Here is an 18869-nt window from a genome sequence, read left to right on the forward strand (position 1 = left end):
TTGGCTAATTTCACTCTTTCTAGAATTGACAACACCTGTTTCTAACTAATCTTGATTATTTCTAGTCTAATATCTAGTACCACATTCTTCTCCTCTACAATATTCTCCTTTCCCTGAGTGAAAACTGATGAGAAATGTTCGTTAGCACCTCTACGATCTCCGCAGGGTACACACTCACCTTCCCACTTCTGTCTTTGATTGGACCTATTCCTACCCTAATCATCATTTTATTCCTCACATACGTATAGAAAACGTTAGGGTTCTCCTTTATTCTATTTGCTAAAGACTGCTCTTGTCCTCTCTTTGCTCTTCTGAACTCTCTCTTTAAATTCTTCCTATCTGATCTGTAACTCTCCATCTCCTCATCTGAACCATCTTGCCTCATCACCTCATAAGCATCCTTCTTCTTAACAAGCGATGAAATTTCTTTAGTAAACCACGGTTCCCTTACTTTATCACTTCCTCCCTTCCTGACAGGGATATACTTATCAAGGACATGCAATATCTCTTCCTTAAACCAGCTCCATATTTTCATTGTCTGTATCCCATGCATTTTGTTACCCTATTCTATGCATCCTAATTCCTTCCTAATCGCATTATAATTGTCCTTGCCCCATTGATAACTCTTGCCCTGTGGCATGTACCTGTCCCTTTCCATTGCTAAACTAAACGTATCTGAGTTATGGTCATTCTCTCCAAAGTGCTCATCTAAAACTAATTCAAACACCTGGTCTGGTTGATTACCAAGCACCAGATCCAATGTGGCCTCCCTCTTGTTGGCCTTCCTCATACTGTGTCAGGAAACCCTCCTATACACACTGGACAAAAACTGATCCATCCAACATACTAGAGTTATAGCATTCCCAGTCAATGTTGGGGAAGCTAAAGTCCTGCATAATGACCACCCTAGTACTTTTGCTCTTACCCAGAATAATTTTGCTAATCCTCTCTTCCACTTCCCTGGAACTCTGTGGAGGCCTATAAAAAAACCCCAAGCAGTGTGACCTCTCCTCTCCTGTTTCTAACCTCAGCCCACACTACCTCAGTGATAAAGTCGTCATCAAAAATACTCTCAGCCACCGTTATACTATCCGTGACTAACATAACTTGCATGGACCCATGGCAGTGCTTCAAACTCCATGAGGCAGACATACTCTATATGACAGACAGACTCAGTCTGGAACCTCCTCTGTCCTTAAGACCTTATACACTGCCTGCACTCATCCGTTTCCCCTTTGCATGTTCCTTTTCCAACCCACCTCACCTGCGTCACTCCACAATAGGAGCTGTCAAGGGCAGAAGTCTGTCTAATAGCCCCCCTAAGCTATTTTATCACCCTTTAAGATTTTGTTAAAAAATAATTCTCCTTAATCAATGTTTTGATCATCCACGAATCACCTTAGGAGATTTGCCATTGTGAAAGATTCCATACAACGCAAGTAGTTGTTGTTTTTGCCGTACGTGAGGAGAAACAGAAATGATGCATTCAATATTCTAACAAGAAAGTCACTGATAGGCGCAGTGTATAGGCCACCAAATAATAACATCACATTGGGATGGGCAATAAACAACGAAATAACTAAAGCCTGTAAAAATGGTATGGTTATTATCATGGGTGATTTTAATCTACATGTGGATTGGTCAAACCAGCTCAGTCAGGGTAGCTTTGAGAAGTTCATTAAGTGTATCTGATATTTTACTTGAACAGTATGAAATGGATCGACAAGGAAGCAAGCTATCCAAGATCTGGCCCTGTACAATGAGACAGGAATAATTAGTGATCTCAGAGTTTGGGATCCTCTCGGAAGAAGTGATCACTGTATAGTTGAATTTAATACATATGGAGAGTGTGAAGATAAAATCTAATGTCTGGGTCCTGCGCTTGGACATGGGGAACTACAATAGAATGAGAGAGAACCTGGATAGCGTAGACTGGAAACAAAGATTTTATGGTGGGACAGTTGATGAGCAGTAAAAGATTTTCAAAGACACTTTACAAAGTCCTCAGCAAAGGTATATTCCAGTGAAAGGGAAGGACTGTAAGAAAAGGCGTTCTCTGTGATGGGTAATTAAGGAAAGTGATCAAATTGAAAGGCTTACAAAGTGGTCAAAACCAGCATGAAACTAGAACTGGGAAAGCATTAAAGGTCAACAGAAAGCCACAGAAGAGCTAAAAGAAATGTAAGATAGAACATGAGAAAAATAAACTAGCACAGACTATAAGGACAAAGAGCAAAGGTTATATAAACATAAATAATGAGAAAAGAGTGGCTAAAGTAAATGTTGGTCCTTTGGAAAAAGAGAAGGAGAATTTCGTTATGGGATATCACAGTGGAGGATATTAATATCTTGCCAGTAATTAACAAAAAGGTAAAGGTAGGTGAGGAATTGGAAACTATCATTATTACAGAACAGCTAGTTTTGGACTGTTGGAGGTAATTGTGCTAATAATAGAAAATTCTCCAGGCCCCGACAGAATATATCCCAGGGTACTAAAAGAGATGCCAGGAGAAATAGCAAATGCACTGAAAGAAATTTTCCAAAATTCACTGGACATTGTGGCAGTCCCAGCAGAGTGGAAAGCAGCAAAAGTGACACCACTATTTCAAAAAGGAGGTGGACAAAAAATGGGGAATTTGCGCCAGTTAGCTTTTTCTCTGTAGTGGGAAAGATGCTTATCAAGGAAGAAATAGCAAGGACTCGATAGAAATTGTCCCATTGAACAGACACAGGATTCATGAAGTGCAGGTCATGCTTGACAAATCTTTTGGAATTGTATGAAAACATTTCGAGCAAGGTGGACAACGGGAACCCAGTGGATATGGTGTACCTGGATTTGCAAAAGGCCTTCAATAAGGTGCTGTGCAAGACGCTGTTGCATCATCTAAGGGTGCATGGCATTAGGGGTAGAGTGTCAGCATGGATAGGAGATTGGTTGACTGACAGGAAGCAAAATGTGGGGATAAATGCGTATTATCCTGGCTGGCAATCAGTGACTAGGAGTGTGCCTCAGGGATCAGTGTTGGGACTGCGATTATTTAGAAGTGATACAGATGATTTGGAGTTGGGGACCACATGTAGGGTGTCAAAGTTTGCATATGACGCTAAGATGAGTACCAGGACGATGTGTGCAGAGGACTGTGCAAAGTTTGTGAGAAGATTTGTAGCTTGGGTGCTCGTTGTTGTGGTTCTGTTCGCCGAGCTGGGAATTTGTGTTGCAGACGTTTCATCCCCTGTCTAGGTGACATCCTCAGTGCTTGGGAGCCTCCTGTGAAGCGCTTCTGTGATCTTTCCTCCGGCATTTGTAGTGGTTTGAATCAGTCGCTTCTGGTTGTCAGTTCCAGCTGTCCGTTGCAGTGGTCGGTGTATTGGGGCCAGGTCGATGTGCTTATTAATTGAATCTGTGGATGAGTGGCATGCCTCTAGGAATTCCCTGGCTGTTCTCTGTTTGGCTTGTCCTATAATAGTAGTGTTGTCCCAGTCGAATTCATGTTGCTTGTCATCTGCGTGTGTGGCTACTAAGCATAGTTGGTCATGTCATTTCGTGACTAGTTGGTGTTCATGGATGCGGATCGTTAGCTGTCTTCTTGTTTGCCCTATGTAGTGTTTTGTGCAGTCCTTGCATGGGATTTTGTACACCGTATTGGTTTTGCTCATGCTGTGTATCGGGTCCTTTGTTCTGGTGAGTTGTTGTCTGAGAGTCGTGAATTTACCACAAAGATATACAGGAAAGCCACTCACACAGACCAAGTCCCGAACTACGAAAGCAACACCCCGACACACACAAAAGAAGTTGCATCACGACAATATTCAAAAGAGCCACAACACACTGCAGTACACCAGAACTGCAAAAAGAGGAATAAGAACACCTATACAATGTATTCGCCAAAAACGGATACCCGTGCAATTTCATCAACAGATGCCGAAGGGAAAGACAACGGAACGAGTACATGCCACAACCCAAAGGACTAGCCACACTACCATAAATCAAGAGCATTTCCGAACTGACAGCCAGACTACTGCGACCACTAGGACTCATAACAGCACACAAACCAACAGCCACTCTCACGCAACAACTCACCAGAGCGAGAGCAATCTCAAAGGGCAGAATGGCCTTCTCCTGTTCCTAATTCTTATGTTATGCATTCCTCCTTCACTCGTGACTTGGAGATGCTAGTGTTGGATTAGGATGGACAAAATTAAAATTCACAGAACACCAGGTTATAGTCCAACAGGTTTGTTTGGAAGCACTAGCTTTGCTGCTGCTTCATCAGGTGGTTGCGTGTTTTTAACTTTGTCCCTCACTCTTGTAACATCTGAACAGCAACAAAAGCTAAGAAGCAGTGCGCATGCTCCAGCCAACAATGGTCCCCGGATGATTGATGTCAGGGCAGAGCTGGAGGACCTGGTTGGGCAGTTGGCCCTCCGACCAATCAGTGAGCGAGGGGCGGGACTTGGCTATTCCACGTGATCATCCTCGTGGACAGCACGAATGTGCGGGCGGAGAGTTGTCGGTAAGGAAAGGAATAAACAACAGGAAGCGGGAGGGAAATGGTGTCGGTATGGGCTGAGAGATTTTACAAACATTTGGTGCACATCGGAAAATACAAATTTGAAACTTAGTCTCGTTTTTTGCAGTAAACGGGAAAATGCCTCATCGACCGATTGACTCGAGTAAGCACCACCATCTTTATTCGGGGCAACGATTCACTGGACACGTGCGCGGCTGCCAGCTTTGTAGGGGGCAAAGTTCAAAGGGGTGTCTGTGCAGCCTTCCCTGGTCGAGAGTCATAGGGCAGGATTTACATAGAGCATATTCAAACCCAGAGAAATTGTTTTTTTTGTCTCTGGATTTGTTTCGTCATTCATTTAAATGATTTCCATATGAATAGAGGCGGTACAGTTAGTAAGTTTGCAGGTGACACCAACATTGTTGGTATTGTGCTCAGTGATAAAGGTTGTCTCAGAGTACAATGTGCTATTGATCAGATGGGCCAATGGGCTGAGGAGTGGCAGATAGGGTTTAATTTAGATAAATGTGAGGTGCTGCATTTTCGAAAAGCAAATCAGAGCAAGACTCACACACTGAATTGTAAGGTCTTGGAGAGTCTTGCTGAACAAAGAGACCTTGGAATGCAGGTTCACAGTTCCTTGAAAGTAGAGCCACAAGTAGATAGGATAGTGAAGAAGGCATTTGGTATGCTTCCCTTTATTGGTCAGAGCATTGAGTAAAGGAGCCGGACAGGACATTGGTTAGGCCACTTTTGGAATATTGTGTGCAATTCTGGTCTCCCTCTTATCAGAAAGAGTCAATGAAACTTGAAAGGTTTGATAATTGATTTTTTAGGATGTTGCCAGGGTTGGAGGATTTGAGTTGCAGGGAGAGGCATAATTACTGGGGCCATTTTCCCTGCAGTGTCATAGGCTGAGGTGTGATGTTGAAGAGGTTTATATAATCGTGAGGGGCATAGATGGCGTAAGTAGACAAGGTGTTTACACTGGGGTGGTGGAGCCCAGAACCAGAGGATATAGGTTTCGGGTGTGAGGGGAAAATTCAGCTGGAGCCTAAAGGGCAACACAAAATGTAACATGTCAAAGGGATTTGAATAGGAAGAGTTCAGAGGGATGTTGGCCAAGTGCTGGCAAATGGGAATAGATTAGGTTAGAATATCTGGTTGGCATAGATGGGATAGATTAAAGAGTCTGTTTCGGAGCTAGACATCTCTGACTGTGGGATCATAAAAGTGAACACTGCTCTGATTCGCCTGTGAGCTCCTTGATGTCCACTTGTTCATTATCTAGCTTCCTCAGTCTCTGAGTGTATTTTTGCTCTGTTTAGTATTTTATGATTACGTTCACAGACCTTTCTCTAAATGAATTGTCCACTGATGCCAGGCTCCTGGCCATATTACAGAGCAGGTAGTACAGGATGTCTTAAATCGTAGCAAGGTGGATAAATCCCTGGGACCTGTTAAGGTGTATCCCAGACATTAGTGAAAAGCTAAGAAAATGATGGCAGTTCCCCCCCATGAGATATTTATATTGTCATTGGTGACAGGTGAGGTGCTGGAAGACATGTACTATTATTTTAAAAGGTGGTAAGGAAAGGACAGGGAACAAGAGAACAGTGAGCCTGAAGTCAGTGGCAGGCGAGATGTTGGAAGGGATTCTGAGGGAGAGGATTTACATGTTTTTGGAAAGATGAGGAATGATGAGGGATAGTCAACAAGGCTTTGTGTGTGGGAAAATCTCTCTCTCTAACTTGATTGAGTTCTTTTAAGGTCGACTGTGGGCGTTGCCTATATTGACACTGAATAATGTTCCACAAAGCAGACTGGTTAGCAAGGTTCGATAACATGAAATGTTGGGAGAATTTGCCATTTGGATACAAAACTGGCTTGAAGGTAGGAGGCAGAGGATGGTGAAAGAGGGTTGCTTTGTGGACTGGAGGCCTGTGAGCAGTGGTGTGCTGCAGGAATGGATATTGGGTCCTTAAATAATTGACCTGGATGTGAATATATGAGATATGGTCAGTCGATTTACAGAAGACACCAAAATCGGAGGTGTTGTGGACAATCAAGAAGGTTACTTCAGAATGCAACAGGATCTTGATCAGGTGGGCCATTGGGGCGAGGAATGGCAGACTGGGTTCAATTTAGACAAATGTAAGCCGTTGGATTTTGGAGAGGCAAGTCAGGGCAGGACTTACACACTTAATGGTAAAGTCCTTGGGAATGTTGCTGAACATAGAGACCATGGAGTGCAGGTTCATTGTTCCTTGAAAGTAGAGTCGAAGGTAGGCAGACTAGTGATGGTGGTGTTTGGTATGCTTATATTTATTGGTCAATGCATTGAGTGCAGAAGCTGGGACGTCAAATTGTGGCTGGACAAGACATTGATTAAGCCATTTCTGGAATTCTGTTTTGAGTTCGAAATTCCCTGTTCAGGAAAGGTTGTTGTGAATCTTGAAAGAGTTCAGACAAGATTTACAAACACTTTGCTAGGGTTGGAGGATGTGGGCTACAGGGTGAGGCTGAATAGGCTAGGGGTAATTTCCCAGGATAGTCAAAGACTGAGAGGTGACCCTCAAAGATCAGCAAGGCAGCCATTGTGTGGAGCTGCAGGTGATGGGCGAGATATGGAGACAATTATTTTGCATTACTGTTTACTGTGAAGAAGTACATGGGAGATAGAGAATGTGGGGAAATAAATGGTGACATCTTGAAAAAATGTGCATATTAGAGGAGGAGATGCTCAGTGAGTGGCTATGGAACTGGTGGAGTAGTGTTGACCTGCATAAGAAGGATGGATTGTATCTGAATTGGAAGGTGTCTAATATCTAGACAGGGAGACTGGCTAGTGATACTCGGGAGGCATTAAAGCAGTGAGGGAGTGGGTGTAAGCCCAAGACGATAGTGAGCAAAGAGGTATGTCTGAGGCTGGTACAGTTCAGAAGTCAAATAGTCAAGGCAGGCAAGGGTCAGTATTAATATTATGGGCTGAATGAAGTCGGACTGAGCAGTTGCACTGTATTTACTTCAGTGCAAGAGGCCTGACAGGGAAGGCAGATGAGCTCAGGGTGTGGTTTTGAACATGGCACTGGGATATTATAGCAATTACAGAGGCATCACTCTGGGATGGATAGGACTGGCAGCTTAATGTTCCAGGGCATAGATGCTATAGGAAGAATAGAAAGGGGGACAAGAGAGAAAGCGGTGTGGCATTTTTGATTCGGGATAGAATTATATTTTTGCTTAGGGAGGCTTTTCCTGGGAGTCCGCCCAGTGAAGTTATTTGGGTGGAACTGGGAAAGAAGAAAGGGATGATCACCTTATTGGAGTTTTCTGCATGGATCTCGTCTGTGTCCTCTGGTTTCCCCCCACCGTCCAAAGATGTGTAGGGTAGGTTGGATTATCCAGGCTGAATTGTCCACAGTGTTGAGGGATGTGCAGGTTGGGTGGATTATCCAGGCTGAATTGCCCATAATGTTTAGGGATGTGTCGGTTGGGTGTCCCTGGGAAATGCCATGTTACAGCGGGAGGTTAGGATGCTCTAAGGGTCAGTATTAATATGATGGGCTGAATGACCTGCTTCCACACTGTTTGGAATTCTCTGATATTTCTACTAGTTTTAAAATAGTTAGAGAAAATAATACACCAGATCTAAACTTTAAGGTACTGAATTGGACAAAGGCCAATTTTGATGGCCTAAGGCAAGAACTTTCATCTGGCCCCTCAAGCCTGCTCTACCATTTAATAAGATCAGGCCTGAGCTTTTCATGGCCTCAACTCCACATTCTTGCTCTCTCACTATAACCCTTAATTCTTTTCCTGTTCACAAATCTACATTTTGACTTAAAGGCATTCAAGTTGATAATGTCAAATGCTGCACTCGGCAGGGAATTCCACAGATTCACAACCCTTTAGCTGACGAAGCTCCTCCTGAATCAGTCCTAAATCTGCTCCCCCTTATTTTGAGGTTATGCTCTAGTTTGACCCGTCCCCAGTGGAAATAACCTCTCTGCTTCTATCTTATCTACTGCCTTCATAATTTTATTTTGTCCTCTCCAACCTCCCATTCTTCTAAATTACAATGACAATAGAACCAGCTTTCTCAATCTCTCCACATACACCAACACTGTCAACTCCCAATTCAAACTAGTGACCCTCCTCTGTACTCCCTCCAGTGTCAGTACATCCTTGCTGAAGTAAGGGGACCAAACCTGTACACTGTACTCCAAGAGTGGCCTCCCCAGCACCCTGTACAGCTGCAACATTACCATCCCTCTCGCAATGAAGGACAATATTCCCTTCCCTGCCTTAATTACCTGCTGCACCTGCAAACCAACCTCCTGTGATTCATGCATAAGGACACCCAGCTCCCTCTGTACAGCAGACTGCTGCATGTTTTCACCATTTCATCATCCAGTTTGCTGTTAGTCCAACCAAAATGGATGACCTCACATATCCCAACATTGAACTCCATCTGCCAGACCCTTACCCACTCACATAACCTATTTGTATCCCTGTGCAGAATGACAGTGGCCTCTGCAGGCATTGCTGTACCTCATCTTTGTATCAAATGTGATCTCTGACACCGAACACGTGGTCCTCAACTCCAAAACATTTGTGTAACTTGCGAACTGTTTTAGTGCCAACACTAATCCAAACACCCGTTTATTCCCATTCTTTATTTTTTGTTGGTTAACCGATCCTGTATCAATGATAATACATTACCCATATTGCTGTGCTTCTTTACCTTATTCAGCAGCCTTTTGTGTGGCAACTTATCGAATACCTTCTGGAAATCCAGGTACACCACATCCACCGAGTTCGCCTTGTCCAACGCGCTCGTCATATCCTCAAATAATTCCAGTAAATCCTTAAACGTGACCTGCCTTTCATGAATCCATGCTGTGTTTGCTAAATGAGACAATTTCTACCCAGATATCTCACCACTACTTCCTTGAGAGATTCAACCATTTTCTCCACTACAGATGTTAAGCTAACAGGTCCTTTTTGAAAAATAGTGGCATCGCATTTGCAGCTTCCAGTCTGTCAAAACCATCCCAGAATCCAACAAATTTTAGTGAATTATCATGAGTCTATTTGTTTCCCCCCCTCCCCCACCACCACCACCACCACCCCCGACATCTCCTTGAGTCCCTGGTATGCAATCCATCAGGGCCAGAAGACCCATCTACCTTTAAGCTGTTAACTTTCCCAATATTACCTCTTTACTGGGAATGATTGCTTCTCTGTCCTCATCTGCCATTGCCTCCATAGGCCTGCGACAACAAGAGTACACAGACAGTATGTTCCTGTTAAGGCCAAGGCCGGTAGGTGTAGAGAATGCTGCCGATCAAAAGAAATTGAGGGCCTGGTCAAGAAAATGAAGGAGGTATATGGCAGGTACAGAGAGATGTTTTTGTGTGAATCCCTAGAGGAGTATAGGGGCAGTAGGAGTATACTCGAGGTAAACCATGAGGGCAAAAAGGGGACATGAGATAACTATAGGAAATAAGTTTAAGGAGAATCCAAAGTGATTGTACAAATACACTAAGGACAAACGAGTAACCAGGCAGAGAATAGGTAACCGCAAAAATCATCATGGCTCACTGTGGAACCGCAGGAGGTGAGAGAGTTTCTGTATGAGCGGAGAGGTTTTACAAACAAAATGTGCACGTCAGAAAACACAAATTTGAACGTCCCAGTCTCGTGTTTTCAGCAAACGGGGAATTGCCTCAGTGTGGCTGCAGGCATGGGTGTGCGCGCCACCATCTTTATTTGGGGCAAAGATTCACTGGACACGTGCGGAGCCACCAGCTTTGTAGGGGGCAAGGTGCAGCCAGGCGCATGTGCAGCCTTTCTCTGCTACAGAGTCATTGGGCAGGATTTGCAGAGAGCACATTGAAACTCCGAGAAATGGATGTTTATTTCTGGATTTGTTTTGTCATTCATTTAAATGATTTGGTATCGTAAATTAGTTTGCAGGTCATACAAAATTGGAGGTATTGTGGATAATGAAGAAGGTTACCTCAGATTACAATGAGATATTGATCAGATGGGGTTTAATTTAGATAAATGTGAGGTGCTGCATTTTGGAAAAGCATATCAGGGCAAGACATATACATTGAATGGCAAGGCCCTGGAGACGTTTCCAGAACTAAGAGACCTTGGACTGCAGGTTCATAGTCCTTGCAAGTCAAGTTGCAGGTAGATAGGATAACGAAGAAGGTGTTCAGTATATTTTCCTTTATTTGTTAGAGCATTTAGCATAGGATGTGGGAGGTCATGTTGCTGTACAGGACATTCGTTAGGCCACTTTTGGAATATTGTGTGCCATTCTCGCCTGCCTCCTATCAGAAGGGTGCTGTGAAACTTGAACGTTTCAAAAAAGACTTACAAGGATGTTGTTCGGGTTGGAGGATTTGAGCTACAGGGTGAGGCATAAAAGGCTGGGGCTGTTATCCCTGGAGTGCCATAGGTTGAGTGGTGATGTTATGGAGGTTTATACAATCTTGAGGGGCATGAATAGAGTAAATGAACAAGGTGTTTTCCCTGGAGTGGTGGTGTCCAGAAGTAGAGGGCATTGCTTTAGGGTGAACAGATAAAATTTCAAAGCGGCCTAATGGACAACTTGTTCATGCAGTGGGTGGAATGAGCTGCCAGAGGAAGTGGTGGAGGCTAGTATAATTAAAACATGTTAAAGGCATCTAATTAGACACATGATATGATTAGGAAGCCTTTACAGGGATATGGGCCAAGTGCTGGCAAATGGGAATAGACGAGGTTCGGCTACCTGTTTGGCAAGGATGAGTTAGACCAAAGAGTCTTTGTTGGTGCTATTCATCTCTCTTACTGTGGGATCATAACAGCTTACACTGCTCTGCTTCATCTCTGGGCTACCTCATGACCACTTTGTCAATATCTAGCTTCCTCAGTCTCGAACATTGGGTGTATTTTTAGACTGTTTAGTATTTTACTATTACTTTTACAGGCATTTTTGTAAGTTAGTTTTTCACTGCCGCCCAGCCCCTGATCATGTGCTGCTTATTAATTTTGTTTCTGGAAAATCTTGAACAGTCAAGAATTATTTTTTCCAATAAGCACGTGTATTTTCCTTCCATTTCTGACGATCACATTCTGCACCGTTTTCATTCGCTGTAATCCGTTTTGCACTCCCTGAAACATCAACTGTGTTTCTCCTTCCCCAGATACCAGTGATTAATGCCAAAGCCCTGTTGCCTGGGGAGAGGGTGATGTTTGACTTTCTTGTACAGCTGCAGTTTGTGTGGTGAAGGTGTCCCCACAATGTGGTTGGGTAAGTGGCATTATACATTATTCATTCAGCAACAGTGATAATTTGAAAATAATGCCCAAATCAACAACAGTTTGTATTTTTATTATCATGCTTATAATTTCGCAAAAATATTATTGAGAACTTTAGACATAAGGCCAGAGATGGTGATACTAGGTCAGGTGACCAAAAGCATTGCCAAATAAGCAGGTTTTGAGGAATGTCTTAAAGGAGGATAGCAGACCTGTGAGGTTTTGGCTGCGAATTACAGACCTTGTTGCTTTGGCAAAAGTAAAAGGAGCCACATAGGTGAAGTAATGAATTAACAGATCATTGGGAGTTTCGAACAGAATGTGTTGTCGTGGTCTCAAAGGGTGCGTGATGCAGCGAGCAAGGGATGATCATAATCAGGAATTAAATCAAGGGTGAGAATTTTAAATTGAGGGATGTGGGCCGGATGCTGACAGGTGAGACTAGATTGGGATATCTGGTAGGCATGGACAGGTTGGATCGAAGGGTCTGTTTCCATGCTGTACATCTCTGTGGCTCTATGTTGTTGATTATGAATAGGAGCCTTTTGATGGATCAACAAGTTTTGGTACGAGGAAGTACTTGGGCAGCAGAGATTCAGTTTTTCTTGAGATTACAAGGAGGTTGAATGTGGGAACCTGGCCAGGAGTGTGTTTGGATAATGAAGTATGGAGATAACAGAAGGTGGATGGGAGTACATGAGCAGAGACAAGGGTAGAATCAGCTAGAATTAGTGGTCTTGGAGTGGGACTGGGCTGTCACCCTCACGTCACCTCTCGGATCCAGTTAGTTGTCAAGTTGTGAATCAGGGCGGTAACACAATCAGGAGCTGAGTGGCCCTGGTGGAGCCTAAAATGAGTGTCGCTGAGCTGACTGTTGCTGAGCAGCTACTGCTTGGTAACCTTGTTGATGACATCTTCCATCACTTTCCTGCTGATCAAGTGTGGACTAACAGATGGAAATTGCCTGGGTTGGATTGGGCTGTGTTTTTGTGTTGAACATCCCTGGGCAATTTTCCACATTGTCGGTCGATGCCAGTGCTTGAGCGGTACTTGGCTTGGTGGGTGGCAAGTTCTGGAGCACAAATCATCAGTATTATTGCCAGAATATTGGCAGGGCCCGGAGCCTTTGCACTACTTAACCATTTCTTGATGTTATTCAAATTGAATCGAACTGGCTTAAAACTCACATCTGTGATGTTAGAAATCACTGGAGAAGGCTGAGATGGATCGTCCCACTTTGCACTTCTGGCTTCATATTGCTGCAAATGTAGTTGTCTTATCTGGTGCATGGGTGTGTGAGGCCCCTCCATCAGTAAAAGTGGGGAAAACTGTGATGATTCCTCCAGTGAGTTGTTTAATTGTCCATCACCGTTCACAACTGGGTGTGGCAGAAATGCAGAGCTCCGATCTGATCCATTGGTTGTGGGATTGTTTAGCTCTGTTGCTTGCTGCTGATGATGTTTGAAACACAGATGGTTCTGTTTGGTAACTTCACCAGGTTGGCACTTCATTTTTAGGTATGCCTGGTTCTTCTATTGGCAGACCCTCCTTTACAGTCCGTTGTAATGAGTGAGAGCCGTACTTACAAACCCATGAGATTACAGATTGTGCTAGAGTACAGTTCTGCTGCTGTTGATGTCCCACAGTGCCTCATAGATACCCAGTTTAAGATCCTATATCTCTTCAAAGTCTGTCCCATTTAGAAAGGTGATAGTGTCACTCAACACAATGGAGGTTTTTCTCAACTTTAAGCCAAGACTTGTGTCTCCAAAAGGAATGTGTGATGGTCGCTCGTACTGATACTGTCATGGTCAGATGCATCTGCAGCTGGTCAATTCATAACAATGAGATCAAGTATGTTTTACACTCTTGTTGGTTCCCTCACCACCCACAGCAGACTCAGCTGAACAGCTGTGTCCTTTAGGACCTGGCCAACTCAGTCAGTAATTCTTTTGCAGAGTTAGTCTCGATTGTGGACATTGAAAACCTGTACCCAGAGTACGTTTGACACCATTTTACTTCCTCAGTGCTTCCTCCAAATGTTTTTCAACATGAAGGAGAAGTGATTCATCAGCCAAGGGAGGACGGTACGTGGTAATCAGCAGGAGCCATGAGATGTCCTGGTGTCTGGAGTCAATGTTGAATACTCCGAGGGCAAATACTCCCTGCCTGCGCCACCACCTCTGCTTGGTCTTTCCAACCGGTGGGACAGGACATATCCAGATATTTCAGGAGAAAGTGAAGACTGCAGATGCTGGAGATCAGATTCAAGAGTCTGGTGCTGGAAAAGCACACCAGGTCAGGCTGATGAAGGGCTTAGGCTCGAAACATTGATTCTCCTTCTCCTCAGATGCTGTCTGACCTGTTGTGCTTTTCCATCACCACAATCTCAATATCTTGGGATGGTGATGGTGGTGTCTGGTCATTGTCTGTAAGGGTTGATTTCATGAGTATGTGTATGTCAGGCTGTACCTTGATTAGTCTGTAAGACAGCTCTCCACATTTTGTGACAAAAACCATATGTTAGTGAGGAGGACGTTGCACCATCGAGAGGGCTGATTCCGTGGTTGTATTTTCTGGTGCTTTGTTCGATGCCGAGTGGCCCATCCAGTTTCATTCCTTCGTTGAGACTTTGCAGTGATTAATACAGTGAGTAGCTGGCTGGGCCGCTGTCAGGTTCGTAGGATTCTTTTCGCCAATGACAATGCTTCCATGGAGATCAGGAGTCTCCTAATTCCAGTTATTTTTTCTTGAATTCAGATTCCACCATCTGCCAAGATGGGTTTCGAACCAGGATTTCAGTCGTTTGTTGTAATATTTTGGATAAAAGTTAAATACATTAGGTTTATTCACTCACTTTAAATATCACTTACCCAGGTTTTGTTTCTTTGTGAAACACTGTCCATCAATCTGTCTCCTCCATCCTTCTCTCCAACAACAAGAGTTTGGAGCACATGGAGTTTCTCTGTCACTAAGACTGAGATAATCCGATCTGTAGCTTCCCTCCCTCCCTCCGTCCCATTATCCCGCCGAGCCAAACTGCCTCACGTGGTGTTCCCGGTTTTTGACCTAAACTTACATCTTCCTCCAGTCTCTTGTCAAGCCTTATCACAGCTCATCTTGAACCTTTACCTTAATTTCACTAAACCGCAGACTTTCCAACTCTCTTTCCTCCTTCTCCTCATCAGTCCCCCCTCAAGGATTCACATATATTGTTCCTTGTTCTGTCTTTTCTGGTTATGTCCTTCTCTCCCAAATCCTGCTCCATCTCCACTCTCCCTTTCCTTTCTGAATTCCTTGCATTTGGTGTCCTTGGTCCCTTCTGTATCTCACGTACATCCTGCCAGGAGGTGACATTGTGCAAAAACACCATGTTGGGTTTCACATTTACACTGACGATGCCCAGCTCTCCCTCTCCATCATCCCTCTCCATTACTCCACTGTTACTCAGTTATCAAACTGCTCACCACATTCCCACTACTCGATTAGGTGCAGTTTCCTCCAATGAAACATTGTAGTGGTTAAACCCGTTGCCTGACAAATTCCTTTCCCTTACTGCTGAGCCTCTCCCTCTCACTGGGAACTATGCAGCAGAACTACACTCTTCACACTATTGCAGTTATATCTGACGCGAAGCTGACCTTCTGATCAGACATCTACACAATCCCAAACACCAGGAATTCCAATCTCTTAAACGTTGCTTGTCTCCTCCTCACCCCAGCTCCATTGCTACTGAAACACCTCACCCGTGTCTGTGTTGCCTTAAACTTGACGAATCCGAAACAGAACCCTTGATTCTGTGACTGACTCAGAATCTGGTTTCAGACTCCCCACTTCAGTATTTACCCTCAGACACATCAGTATTTATTCTGTCAAACCCCTTGAGAATCTGGTGGTGCGGTCTGATTGCAGCTGGTGGAAATGACAGAGGATGATGTGTTGTATCTGGGTGGAAGGTAAGGACTTGGGTGTAGGGGGGGTTGTTCTATCCTTGTTGCAGTTGGAGGTGTGGGTTTCAAAGGCAGAGGTGCGGGAAGTGGAGGAGATGTAGTGGATGGTATTGACCACATGGGAGGGGAATTTGCAGTCCTTGAAATACGTTGCCATTTGGTATGTTCTGGCCTCACTGGAACACTGCAGTAAGCATGAGGCAGAGATGTTGGCCAGGGAACGGGCTCGTGTGTTACAGTGGCAAGCAGCTGGAAGCTCGGGGTCTGCTTTTGCAGCAGAACGTAGATCATCAGTAGCCATTTCCGCCACCTCCACTGAGATGCTGCCAGACACAGGTACCTGTCCCCTCCATGAACAGCTATGCACCCCACCCCCAGCCAGATCGTAATTCACTCCTTTGTCTTTCCAAATGTTCTGGTCTCTCTTTGGGTTCTGTCCGTGCCTATTATTTACTCTTTAACCCATATCTCCTGCTGTACAAAGATCTGGAGTTTAGTTGAATTGGACAAGCAACATTTTCCATAATGTTCAGGGGTGTGTAGGTTTGGTGCATTAGTCAGGAGAAATATACAGTAGTAGGGTAGGGATTGGGTCTGGGTGGGATACCCTTCAGAGGGAGGCTGTGGAACTTTTGGGCCGAATGGCCTGTTTCCACACTGTCAGGATTCTAATTTTCCCAGCTCCCATCGGTTCTGAGGAAGGGCCACTGGACAGATTTCCGTTCCCAGATTCTGCCAGACCTGCTGAGAATTGCCGGCACCTTCTGCTCGTTGTTCCTCATTGACAACATCCATGCACCTTCCATGTTTGATTCAGACAGCGGGAGGATCCCACCACTGACCTCACAATGGGCTCCAGCTGATTGGCGGAAGCTTCAGACCAATAGGAAAAGGTGGTGGGACTGGTGGACGAAGTGGAACAAGCTAGTCATCCAAACAATGGGAGCGAATGAGGGGCGTGGCCAGTGGGATGATACGTCACCAGTAACTCAGCCGATGCAGTGCCACGTGACTCGGCCGTTGGTTAATGTGGGAGACGCAAACAGGGAAGGAGAGAGTGGCCTCAGAGACAGGGAGATAATGAGTCACTTTAAACTGGGAAGTTTTAATTATACTCTGTGCAGTTCGTAAGTCTGAATTAGAAACTCTTAATCCTGCGTTTGCAGCAGATGGGAAAATGGCTGCGGCCCTCAGGTGGTAATAGGCCCGAGGATATGGCCGCCATTTTTATTGCGGGTAAGGTACAGTGAGGCGTATGTGCATGTCCCCTTCCTAGGATGGGGGTGGGGTTGTGCAATGTGAAGAGAGGCATTCACACATCACGTACATACCAAGAAAAAAAGTGTTTATATTCTTCCTGTACTGACTGTGAGTTTTGTTTTTTGGATTCATTTCTTAGGATATTAAATCAGAATTACTGAGGCTGGGGACTCAAAAGCAAGTTTTTACAGTCAATGGAATAATCAGGATCTGAATATCATTGGCGTTTAACTGTGGAAGGAGAAAGGTTTGTATGATCTGTTTGTGGGAAAATATCTCCAATATTTTTGTTAAGCAGAAAGATGTATAAATTCGTGGTTGGATCACCCTTTGGGTATGTGCTCTGCTCTGGGCCCTGCAGCTGAGGAAGGAGATATTGGCCTGAGAGGGAGCACAGATTTATCCAAATTATACCTCGTCTCTTTGTAAGAACTCTCAGATTTCGACCCAATCACCCACTTCATGATGTTAACCTGTAAACTTCATATTTTCAGTTACCTGCAAACTTCCCATTAAAAATCCTTTTGGACTCAAATTCCAGTACCTTTTCAGTTGGAATGTTCCAGCTTCTGACAACTGTCTGTTCATTCAGAAACTGCTGAGGTCCCTGTTGACTCTGGGGTTACAAAGGGCTGAATTGAAAGATGAGGTGCTGTCCCTGAGCTCCCATTGAGATGCATTGGAACAGTACAGGAGGCTGAGGGCAGTGTAGGTATGAGCAGACAATGAAAATGACAGGGCTGCACTGTGAGTGCTGCTGGGCTCAATGAGAGTGTTCTGGAGTTGGGTGTAAACAGAGTGAGGTGAGACAGGGAGAAGGTGAAGCTGAAAATCCGTTTTAGTTCAGGCCGTTCAGAAATTCATAGTCCCAATGGGAACAGTCAGTTTTTAAGTGATACCTGCGGAGTATTTGTTAACAGTTTTTAAAGTACTTTTCCTGAGGGCAATTGAGAGTTAACCACATTGCTGTGTGTCTGGAGTCACATGTAGGCCAGATCAGGTGAGCATGACCGTTTCCTTCCCTACAGGACATTAGTGAACCAGATGGGTTTTCTAACAATCAACAATAGTTTCATGGTCATCATTCGCCTTTTCATTCTAGATTGTATTGAATTCTGATGCCACCATCAGCCATGTTGGGATTCTATCCCTAATCCTCGGAACATTGCACATGTCACTCATCTGGCAGGAATAACATTAAGCCATTGCCTCCCTTTTTAGCAATGTTTAAAAGAAAGTTCCATAATTCTACGTGTACAATGTGAGATAAAATACTGCAACGTCCATGTGTCAGCCTGTTCAAAAGGTTAATCAACAGAAAATTGTTCGGGGGCGAAATATTTCACTATTGGGGGGGGGGGGCGCAGGGGGTTATGAAACAAAAATGAATCCAAATAAAAATCCTATGCCACGGACATGTAATTTATGAAGCTGAGGGAGATTATAGAGACAGGGAGGGTTGTGGGGCCAGAGGGGGATTGTTGTCCAAACATCACTGTGGTGTACATAGACTGCAGCATTTCAGGGAGGTGGTTAACCGCCACTTTCTCCAAGACAAGTAAAGGTGGCCAATAAATACTGGTCTGGGGAGCAAAGGCAACGCCCGTGAATAAAACCAAGCAGTGACCTCTCTAAGCTGACTTGCTGTGAAGTTAAAAACCTCTCTGGAAATGGAGTGGGCAGAGAAGAGAAACAGTGACATTTTACAGCTGCCCTCAGAGAGAGCTCACCCTTGGAAGTACTCAGAGCCGGGGATCAGCTCAGTGAGTTTCAGTCTCTTCAAATATCAATCTTAGTCGGTTTTATTTTATTAAATCTACAATAGTGA

Source organism: Chiloscyllium punctatum, chromosome 46 (assembly GCF_047496795.1).
Source record: "Chiloscyllium punctatum isolate Juve2018m chromosome 46, sChiPun1.3, whole genome shotgun sequence".
NCBI lineage: Eukaryota > Metazoa > Chordata > Chondrichthyes > Orectolobiformes > Hemiscylliidae > Chiloscyllium > Chiloscyllium punctatum.